The sequence below is a fragment of the Glycine max genome, chromosome 12 (assembly GCF_000004515.6).
Source record: "Glycine max cultivar Williams 82 chromosome 12, Glycine_max_v4.0, whole genome shotgun sequence".
NCBI classification, from domain to species: domain Eukaryota; kingdom Viridiplantae; phylum Streptophyta; class Magnoliopsida; order Fabales; family Fabaceae; genus Glycine; species Glycine max.
Window position 1 is genome coordinate 25,435,333 of NC_038248.2, and position 9,880 is coordinate 25,445,212.

Here is a 9,880-nt window from a genome sequence, read left to right on the forward strand (position 1 = left end):
ATTTATAATTTTTTTCGTTGTAATTTTGGCCCAAACTGTTTTGAAGACCCACATCTATTTTTATCTTTTTGTTCAGATACACTATATGTATTGGTTTTCGTTTTCAATAAAGGGACTTTTGGCATTTGATAAAATTTGGTGAGAGCTTCTCTCTGGGTTCCTTGTTGAGCCAATCTCAAACTTATCAAGGTAATCTTTGTGGTATCTATCTTGACTTATCTTCCCTCTTTAGAAGTGGCATCATCCAAAACTCTGTAACCTGTATCAAGCGATCCGCTCCTAGTAAGGATCACATCAGAACTGCTCCCATATTTTGCTGAAGTAAGACGGGTTTTACATTCACCTTCCTCAATTAATGCTTTTTTTTTGGTTGGTTGTATTTGGCATTTTGTTTGCCTATAAATCCTTCATGTTCCTTTTGCTTCTTCCTCAACTCTTCCTTTGTTTTGTTATCTCGTTAGCCATCCAAAATACCTTAAACTTTCTATGCACTTTTACTTTAAAGTTGAGTGTATTTTTGTGGCTAATGACTATGTTAAATCATTTTTCCCGTCTTCTTTATTGCTTTCTTTTTGTGATGGAAACTACTTTCATGTTTTCTTTCCTTGAGGTATTTTGTATGACTAAAAATGAGCACGGATAATTTTAAAGACTTCACATTTTTGCATTTGTTTCTCCCGTTAAACTTGCCCACTTTTCCATCAGTCTTGGATGGTGCAGAATTTGTGGTGTACTGGTTCATTGTGCTTCTTATAGCATACTCCTAGGAGCCTCTCATGGTAGAACCGCCTCATTGTTGGCCTATATTGACGGTGTAGATTTTGCATTAGGAGTGCCTTCCCCAGGACATGATGCTATTGTGGCCTTGCGATGCCATCATCCACACTTGTCACTTCCTATTGATGGGGTCCCCTTATTAGAGTTGATTGACATTCTCTGGCTTCTGTCTTGGCTTTCTTCTGCCGACTGACATAAAATATGTGTCTTCGACTAGTTTGAGGTAGTGGTGACCCACCAAGGTAAGGGGTTCCAGATACTCTAGTTGTCAATGATCTAGACAATTCTAAAATTTGACAAAGGTATGAGAAAGATTGTTTAAGACCGGCAAATTTACTGTAGGGGGTCCCCTTTACAAACTATTTACGTAAAGGGGTCCCTTCTTTAACATTTTACGAAGGGGGTCTCTTCTTGGGGTGGTGCCGCCAGCGGAATTAGCGGCATAGGCGTGCCGCCACTAACAGAAGCGGGAACCGCAGGGGGTGCCGCTATTGGCAGCAGCGGGACAGGGGTGAGCGAGGGTACCGCCATTGGTACTGGCGGGACATGCCTACGTGGGCAGTCCCGCCATTGGAGCTGGCGGGATAAGCTTTGGGACTGAAGCAACCTAATACATTAAAGAGAAAGAGGGAGTGTGGAGAATTGAAAGCGCAAAACAAAGAATAATAAAAAAGAGAGGAGAGGAGACCAGTTTATTGCAACCGGAAGGAGCTGGAAGTTCAACCGACAAAACCTCGTCGTTTTGCTGCATCATCTCCTCCGCATTCTCCATTTCTCTCTCACTCTTGCCTTTCAGGAGTTGAGTTTCAATTTGTTTGGAATAAGAAAAGATAAGATTAACAAACGGTCAATCTCTCTCTCTCTTCTCTTATCAACGACATATGATAAACTCACGCGGAGCACCTCACTCCTCATGCCATTTCAAATTGAAACCCACGTGATTATTTTATTTGTCCCTTCACACACCAAACAAAACAAACAACACTTTTCTTCCTTTTTTTTAAATTAATTCATTTTCATCCTATAATTTAAATTGAACTAAAGATATAAAAAAAACTTCACTTTACACCAATTTAAAATTATATAATTTTAAACCAAAGCCTATCCCGCCAGCTCCAATGGCGGGACTGCCCATGTAGGCATGTCCCGCCAATACCAATGGCGGTACCCTCGCTCACCCCTGTCCCGCTGCTGCCAATAGCGGCACCCCCTGCGGTTCTCGCTTCTGTTAGTGGCGGCACGCCTATGCCGCTAATTCCGCTGGCGGCACCACCCCAAGAAGAGACCCCCTTCGTAAAATGTTAAAGAAGGGACCCCTTTACGTAAATAGTTTGTAAAGGGGACCCCCTACAGTAAATTTTCCGTTTAAGACCATGCGGAAGCACCTGAGAACTTTGTTTGGGCTGCTCCGACATGTAATTGGTAGTTATTGAAGTTGCCCGATATTTTCAATGTACGAATGTTCGTGCTTTGTAACTATTGTAACACATGTTCCTTTAAATGTAACAACCATGAAGTAAATATATATTTATATATTGTTTTAGTCGTATTTTCTGACTTGCTTTGTAGGGATATCATTTGTATATTATTTTCAACTTATCCTTTTTTTTGTTTTGTTTATATAAATAGTGACTCTAGTATAGATTTTTATACCTTTGCTCTCGGTTCATTTTTTACCTTTTACCCTTGATCGGTTGCTGACATTTTAAGTTGGTTCTTGTGCTGATCTTTATTGGAACATGTATCGGATATTACCTTGTAGTTGCTTTAACTATTTGTTTGACTACTTACCAAGCTTTCTTGCAACTTTTTGTTGATAAGAGGTGTACGTCGGTCCTATTTTTAAAATGCACACTTTTCATCCTTTTAACTTCCACGTCATTTATTGGGCCAATGTGTCTTTTAGCGTTTTCTCATGTTTTCTCTTCGTTTTTGTAATTGCTGCAGTTCTTTGTGGCAATTTCTTTATTATTTTGACTCTTCATCTTGTTCACTTATAAATATCACATTGTCTTTCTCTTTTTGCGTATCATCCCTTTCTTTGGTTATCTTCTGCTCAAAAAATTTTCGACTTATCTCTTTGGTTTTGATGTCCAGCCTCTTTTTCCTTCCATTAGTCATTATAGTCATTTTGGTGTCCAACCTCTTTGATGTGCAACCTCTTTTTCCTTCCATTAGCCTTTTTGGTTTGAATAAAGGATAAGTTTTTTGACCATTCTTTATTGTTTGCTTTCTATGTCACCTTTATACTTTTAATTTTCTCCAACCGACGCATTTCCTTTATTTTTGCCTTTCACTTATACGTGTTGATCCATTTGTACAAACCTTTAGAATAATTTTCGTCAATTTGGGAATCTACTTACCACAATGTCTTTAGACTTTGTAGGTCATTTTTGTATTTGCAATGCTTACCCTGGTTTGGAAACTCATTTCCCAATGTAACTGCAAATTTCGTAAACCATTCAAATTATTTTTTTGATGTTCTTACCTCAGTTTTGGAACCCATTTTCTGGGGTGCCTATATATTTTGTAGGTTTTTTTGAAGTTCTTACCCCGATTTGGAAACCCATTTCTTGGGGTGCCTACTGATTATGTAGGTATTTTCAAAATTCTTACCCCGATTTAGGAACCATTTCCTAGGAAGCCTACAGATGTTGAAGATCATTTTAAGGTTCTACCTCAGTTTGGGAACCCATTTCTCGGGGTTCCTTAGATTTGGTAGGTCTTTTTAAGATTCTACCCCAATTTGGGAACCCATTTTTCGGGGTGCTTACTTGTAGCTGAATAAGTAGGACTTTATCCTTCCATTACTTTTGAGATGATGTTTTGGGAACTTTCTCATTTTATTGATGTCCTTTTGCAAAATGACTACATTGGTAGTGTATGTGTTACCCGATTTTCCTGTAGGAATCAGAGTATATCTAAGGATATGTTTCTGTATGACTTCTTACCCTTTTCATATTTTTAGTTTAGCTATAGTATTTACATAGGTTGGATATGTTTTGAGTGCATGGAATTCTTTCTCCCGAGAGTGTCTCCAAAATATAAGCTCCCTTCTTGGTTTTTGCTATTACCCTGTAAGGTCCTTCCCAACTTTCTACGAGTTTTCCCTGATGGTTATTTTTTTTGCCGACATCATCTTTGCACAAGATTGAGTGGAATGACATTTTTGTTGTTCTTGGCCGCTATTTTTCTTTCTAGTGTCGCATCTCTTATGACGACCACTTCTCTTTTTTCTTCAATAAGGTCAAGCTCGGTTATGAGATTTCCTTCATTGTGGTTCAGATTCAAATTTATAATTTTAAAGGTCGATTCTCCTATTTCCAGAAGAATGACCGTTGTAGTCCCATATGCCATCCTAAATGGTGTTTCTCCTATGGCAAAATGAAGTGTGGTTTGGTATGCCCATAAGACATGTGGCAGTTGCTCTACCCAGGTTCCTTTAGTCTCTTTTTTACTTTTTTCCTCAATCCTCGTAGAATAATATGATTTTCTTCCTTGGCTTGTTTGTTTGCTTGAGGATGTTCTACAGAGGTGAACCTTTGCTTAATGTTCAATCTCGATAACAATTGGTGAAATTGTCTATCAATGAACTTAGTATCCTTGTCAATTACTGACATAAGGAATTCCGAACTTGCAAATTATTCGTTTGAACACAAAGTTTTCAATATTTTTAGAGGTTATGGTGACAAGCGTTTTGGCCTCAATCAACTTGGTGAAATAGTCCTTTGCTACTACTAGATATTTAACTTTTCTTGGAGCTTTTAGAAAAGGTCCTAGTATGTCAATCTCCCACCTAAGAAATGGCCATGGAGATACCAAGTTGTGCAACTTGTTTGTGGTGCATGTGGTATGTCGACACATTTCCAACAACTTTCACAACTTCGCACATAGTCGACCGTGCCAGTTTCAATGGTCGACCAATAGTAGTTAGCTTTTAATATCTTCATCGCTAGAGTTCTGTGCCCAAAATGTTGGCTATAACATCCTTCATGCATTTCAGCCATTACATATTTTGTCTCTTCTTAAGCATTTTAATAGTGGCTGAGTGAATACTCTTTTGTAGAGCTTGGCATCTATTATACACAATTTGGTAGCTTTTCTTTACAATTTTCGCCTTTCCTTTTGTTCTTTTAGGATGACACCGTTTTGTATATACTCTAGAATCAGAGTCAATCAAATTTCTTGAGTATCTCTCATCATGAAAAACTTTAGAATGTGTAGTATCTGGTAGACTACGTTTTCCATTCCTACATGTTCCTCTATGCTGGATAACTTTGAGAATAAATTCACTCTTGCATTTTTTTCTCTTAGAATGTAGATGAATTTCAACTTTTTGATTTTTTCTTTGATCACCTTGACTTTGTCAATGTATTTTTGCATGATTGGTTCTTTGACTTGGTATTCTTCATTCATTTGGTTGATCATCAATTTAGAGTCACTGAATACTTTTAGCATTTGGACCTCCATGTCGGCTGCTATTTCCAAACCCACAATGCATGTGTCGTACTTTGTCTGATTATTTGTAAATGGGAATGCTATTGTTAATGCTTGCGCAACACAATCCCATGTGGGGATTCTAGCAACAATCCTACTCCACTTCGTGTTTCGTTGGATGATCATTTGACGAATAGAGTCCAAGGTAGCCCTTGTATCCTTTGTTTCATCTTTGCTCGAAGTCATTTTAGCCATGAAGTTGGCTAGACATTAGGCCTTGAGTGTTATCGCAACCTACCCTTCGATGAGAGGGCGAGGTGAGATGGAAATGTGCGTCTTCCAAAAAGGAGAACGCATGAGAGTCACCACCAATGTTTATTCGAGGAAAAACGTTAGAAAAACCAAAAAGAAGGCATGCGGATTTCGAAAATAAGGGTTCGGGAGTTGTTTATGTGACATCCTGGAATTTCTACCTTGAATTTTTGTAAATATTACATTTAAATAATTATTATTCAGTGTATATATATATATATATATATATATATATATATATATATATTGCCTACCATTGAAAATAGGCCCCAACGGGTGCAGAGAAACGCAAAGAACTGGAATTGGGGAGACGGCATGAAAATCGAGGCAATAGTTCAGCATCCAAAAAGGTCTAGATTTTTCTTCTCTTATGACTGAGCACGTGGTCAAAGTCAAATTAAAGGTGGGTCCCTTTTGCTCCAATCACAAAATTGCATGTGGAAATGCAATTAAAAAGGAAAAGAAAAAGAAAAAGAAAAAAAAAATGTTAAAAGCAAGACCTTCTCTCTCTTTCCTCCAGAAATTTCCAGCCTCTTCTCCTTCTTCCCCTACGTTTTCTTCTTGCTCCTCCATCACCATTGTTAGCCTTCTTCAAGCTTCAAATTCTTCTTCAATTCCACACAAAATTTCAAGCTAAAGCTATTTTTGGAGCCTAGGAACCTACCTCTACATCAAGGGACCTTCAATTCCAGGTAAGGGTGGAATTCTCCTCACTTGAAATCTGAGGATGTTGGATTCTTGGGAGCTATAATGGGTAGTTCTACTAGGTTATCGCATTTAGGTAGTTGTTTGTGAAGGAAATTGTTGTAAATCATGCTAAAACTTGATATGTTTAATTTAAGCAAAACTGCCCATGTTGATTGATGGTTAAATAATGATGTTTTGATGTATATGTATGCTTAAAATGCAGTTAGTAAACTGGTAGAGAAGATTGGTAGAGTTAGCTTAGAGTTAAATGTGAGGAAGGTAGTGTTGTAGGTGGAAAAGTATGAGATTTTGAGGTTTAGAAGGCCAAATTTGGTGTTAGTGGAAATCTGAGTTTGAAGTGAGTTGATTCTAGTTTAGAATGTCAATTAGGACTTGTAGGGAAGCTTAGTGAGAGCAAATGAGAAAAATTAGTAGCAAATGTGAAAAGAGAGTCATTTATAGTGTAAATTGAGTGTTGAGAGGTCCAATTTTGAATAGGTGGAGATTTTATTCTAAAATCAGTTTGAGCAAGTCTAATTCAATGTTATAGACTTGATGAAGATGAGAGTTTACCCCAAAATCACCCAATTCGAATTTTCACCTTTCAAACCTTGAAAACTCACTAAATTTTGTTGGGTTTGGATACCTATATTTTGATTTACCTTTGTTTGAGGTTTGTAATTAGTTTGAACATGAATTATACATGGTTTAGGATTTGTAGGATCAAATTTGAGTGGAATTGGATGTATATAAGTTAGATTTTAAAAATCTGCAAAATTATGCAGAAAAGTTGTCAAATTATGCAGAAAATTCGATTGTGCAGTACCAGTTTTCACTGTCGCGGTAAAAAAATTATATCTCGCGTTCTAGACATTTTTTGATAGATCCCAACGGTCAAAACTTAGATTTCTGTATTAGGAATCTTAAGTTAAAATTTTAAGGCGATCCAACGGTTAAAGAATTGGGGGTGGGGACTTTACTGAAGTATGTTTGTAGGAAAAACCCATTGAAATTTGAGTGAATCCTGTGTAAAAATTTCTGATTCCAATCTGGTTTGTTTTTCATGGTAGTTTCATTTCAAATTGAATTGTATTGGTTCCCAAGGACACTATTAAGTCTTGTGGATGTGTGTATTAAATTGATTGACGGTGAGGATGAGAGTAATCCAAGAGAGAAACCAGAGGAGACTATAAGAGATGATGCATTGCGGTGGTTAACAATGTTAAGGCTTGGAGGGATTGATGGGAACCCGGTGCTGAGAGGAACGAGGAGAAGAACTACGTACGCGTACATGAGCTCAAATTAAAGGTGGGCAACTGGGGATGGTGTTTATGTCTGGGCTTGTGGAAATGGAATATTTGCTTTGCGCCATCGCTCGATCGCCACGTAATACCACATATGATGGGTGCCCCATAATCCAATAAACCCTGTGTGAGAAAGTGTGGAAGAGTTAGTCTTCCAACTTTTATTAGTTGACCACAGAGTGGAACCTGATGATATGTCGCGGGTGTCAGGAGACCTTGGGGATGTCAGGTGGGGTGCTATTGCCCAAAACCAAGCTTGACCAATCCCGACCCAACCCGGGCATAGTCGGGCAGTGAGAACCTGTGATGTACCTCAACAGGCGAGCTCCTGGCAGTTAACCAATAAAAGAGCAAAAGTCCACGAGGCAGGGAGGCTTGCGTGGCAGTAGGCCAGCTAACTATCTTGGAAATAATTATCTGAAAAATTCCCTCTAGTAATCGATTATAGGTTTTAAAATTTGAATCAAAATGTTCAGTAACTACTGGTAATGGATTACCATTTATGTGTAATCGATTACACAGTGTAAAATTTAAATTCCAATTTGTAATGGCTGTTGTAAATCGTTTTTGGTCATTGGTAATCGATTACATACTCTGGTAATCGATTACTAGAGAGTAAATCTCTTAAAAAAGACATTTTGACTGTACGCAGAAGTCATAGGTCGCATTGTATTGTTTGTCTGTGTAGTTAGATTTCTTGTGAAAGAGTCTACCCCTTTCTTTTCTCTCTTGTAGATCGCGATGGCAGTGCACCTGATCCGTGATCGCGTCATGATGGAGTGCCTAGAGGGTGTTTGGGAGACCCTCGAGGGCAATGAGAGGTGCCAATTCCGCGGCACAGTTCGACTCACTGCTACATCGCTTGTACATCTGGAGCATCCCGCACGCACACTTCAGCAGCCTGTGGAGTGGATACTACCTACGCCTACCCCATATCGACTAGTTGAGCCCGTTTAATTGATAGAGGTGTCATCCTCCGAAGAGGATCCTGAAGGGGACCCAGAGGAGTTATCTCCTGAACCTGCTATGGATGCCCCTGACTTACCAGAGGATGATGAGGACCCACTTCCTAATGTTGATTCTTTAGAGGATATTATGCCAGCACCTGAGGTAGACTCTACAGAGGAGAGTGGTCCTAGAGGGATGGCGAATAGCGATGACTCTTCATCACAGCAGAAGACTCCTTAGATTAAGCGTATATACTTTTGTGGGTGGGTGTATCTAGTTCAGGCTGCTAGGTTTACTCTTTTTATTTTTGGGTGGGTAGACCTCTTGTATAGAAATTTTGATGATTGTATATATTGTGGCTGAAGCCACCACAGTTATTGCCTTTGCTCTGGATGTCACTGTACCATTTTGCAAACTCCCATGTTTTGGACAATTTTCGATGATGAAAACAATTATGTTTTATCTTGTTATTTGAAAAAGATTGTTAATGAACTTTATTTGAAAAGAGTTTACTAAACGCACCTTATTATTTCTCACATGACGACCTAAAATGATGGCTGGTATTTTTTTTAGAAAAAGAAAAATAGTTTGGAGGTTATGAGTGATCAGAAAGAAATGAATCCGAAAAGTTGTGAACTGGCCACTCAAGACTCTATAGTGATAATTTTCCTTCTGAAATTATTTATCGTGAAATAAATAACAGTGCGAAAAAAATATTTCCATGGTTTCTGCTATTTAATTTATTACTATTAAACCAGTCATTAATTTAGGGACGCAACAGTTTACGCATAAGGAAGATATTAGCACCCCATGCGTCCGTCACAAGGGATGGTAGCCTTTAATTGAGTGTGTGCAATGTCACTTTAAAATTATTTATTTTCTCTTTATATATTTTTTACTTTTTTGGGGTTAACAAGGATGTTACCCTTGCTACTACATATCCTCAGGTGCGATGAGGAATTCAAACCTGCGTAGTTCTTTAAAGCGAGAAAGTTGTGTGTTAAGTTGATTTTAGGCTTTTGAAAGATACATTTTTAACTAACAAGAAAGAAAAAAAGGGAGGCCATTAAGGCGTTGGACCTTGAACGATCTCAAGTGGCTTTAATGAAGAGAAATTCAGTTATATGTTGATTTCATCTTGGTTTTATTCATTAACTTTCAATCTCTTTAAAAAGGTGATTTACGACACAAATGATCGGTTGAAATTTACTTTACAAGAAGAAAAGAGATTACTGATGATAGAAGAAGGAGATGAAGATGCACAAAACAACAAAGAGGACCCCTAAGGGTGGATATATCGTATCCAAATCCTTAAAACAAAAACTAACCGGCTGACGAACAAAGAACACCAAAATGAAGAACGACATAGAAGTTGATTAAGTTGTAATTCAGTAGTGCCTCAACCTCGTTTTGCT

At 38.1% G+C, this 9,880-nt stretch overlaps 1 long non-coding RNA gene across 1 annotated transcript; it reads left to right on the top strand.

Moving 5' to 3' along the window:
• Positions 1-2,813: 2,813 nt before the first annotated feature.
• On the top strand, positions 2,814-8,914 carry LOC106795417 (uncharacterized). The gene is made up of 2 exons (XR_001383915.3): positions 2,814-4,213; positions 8,253-8,914. It is a non-coding gene; the product is annotated as an uncharacterized lncRNA (long non-coding RNA).
• The last annotated feature ends 966 nt before the right edge of the window (positions 8,915-9,880 follow it).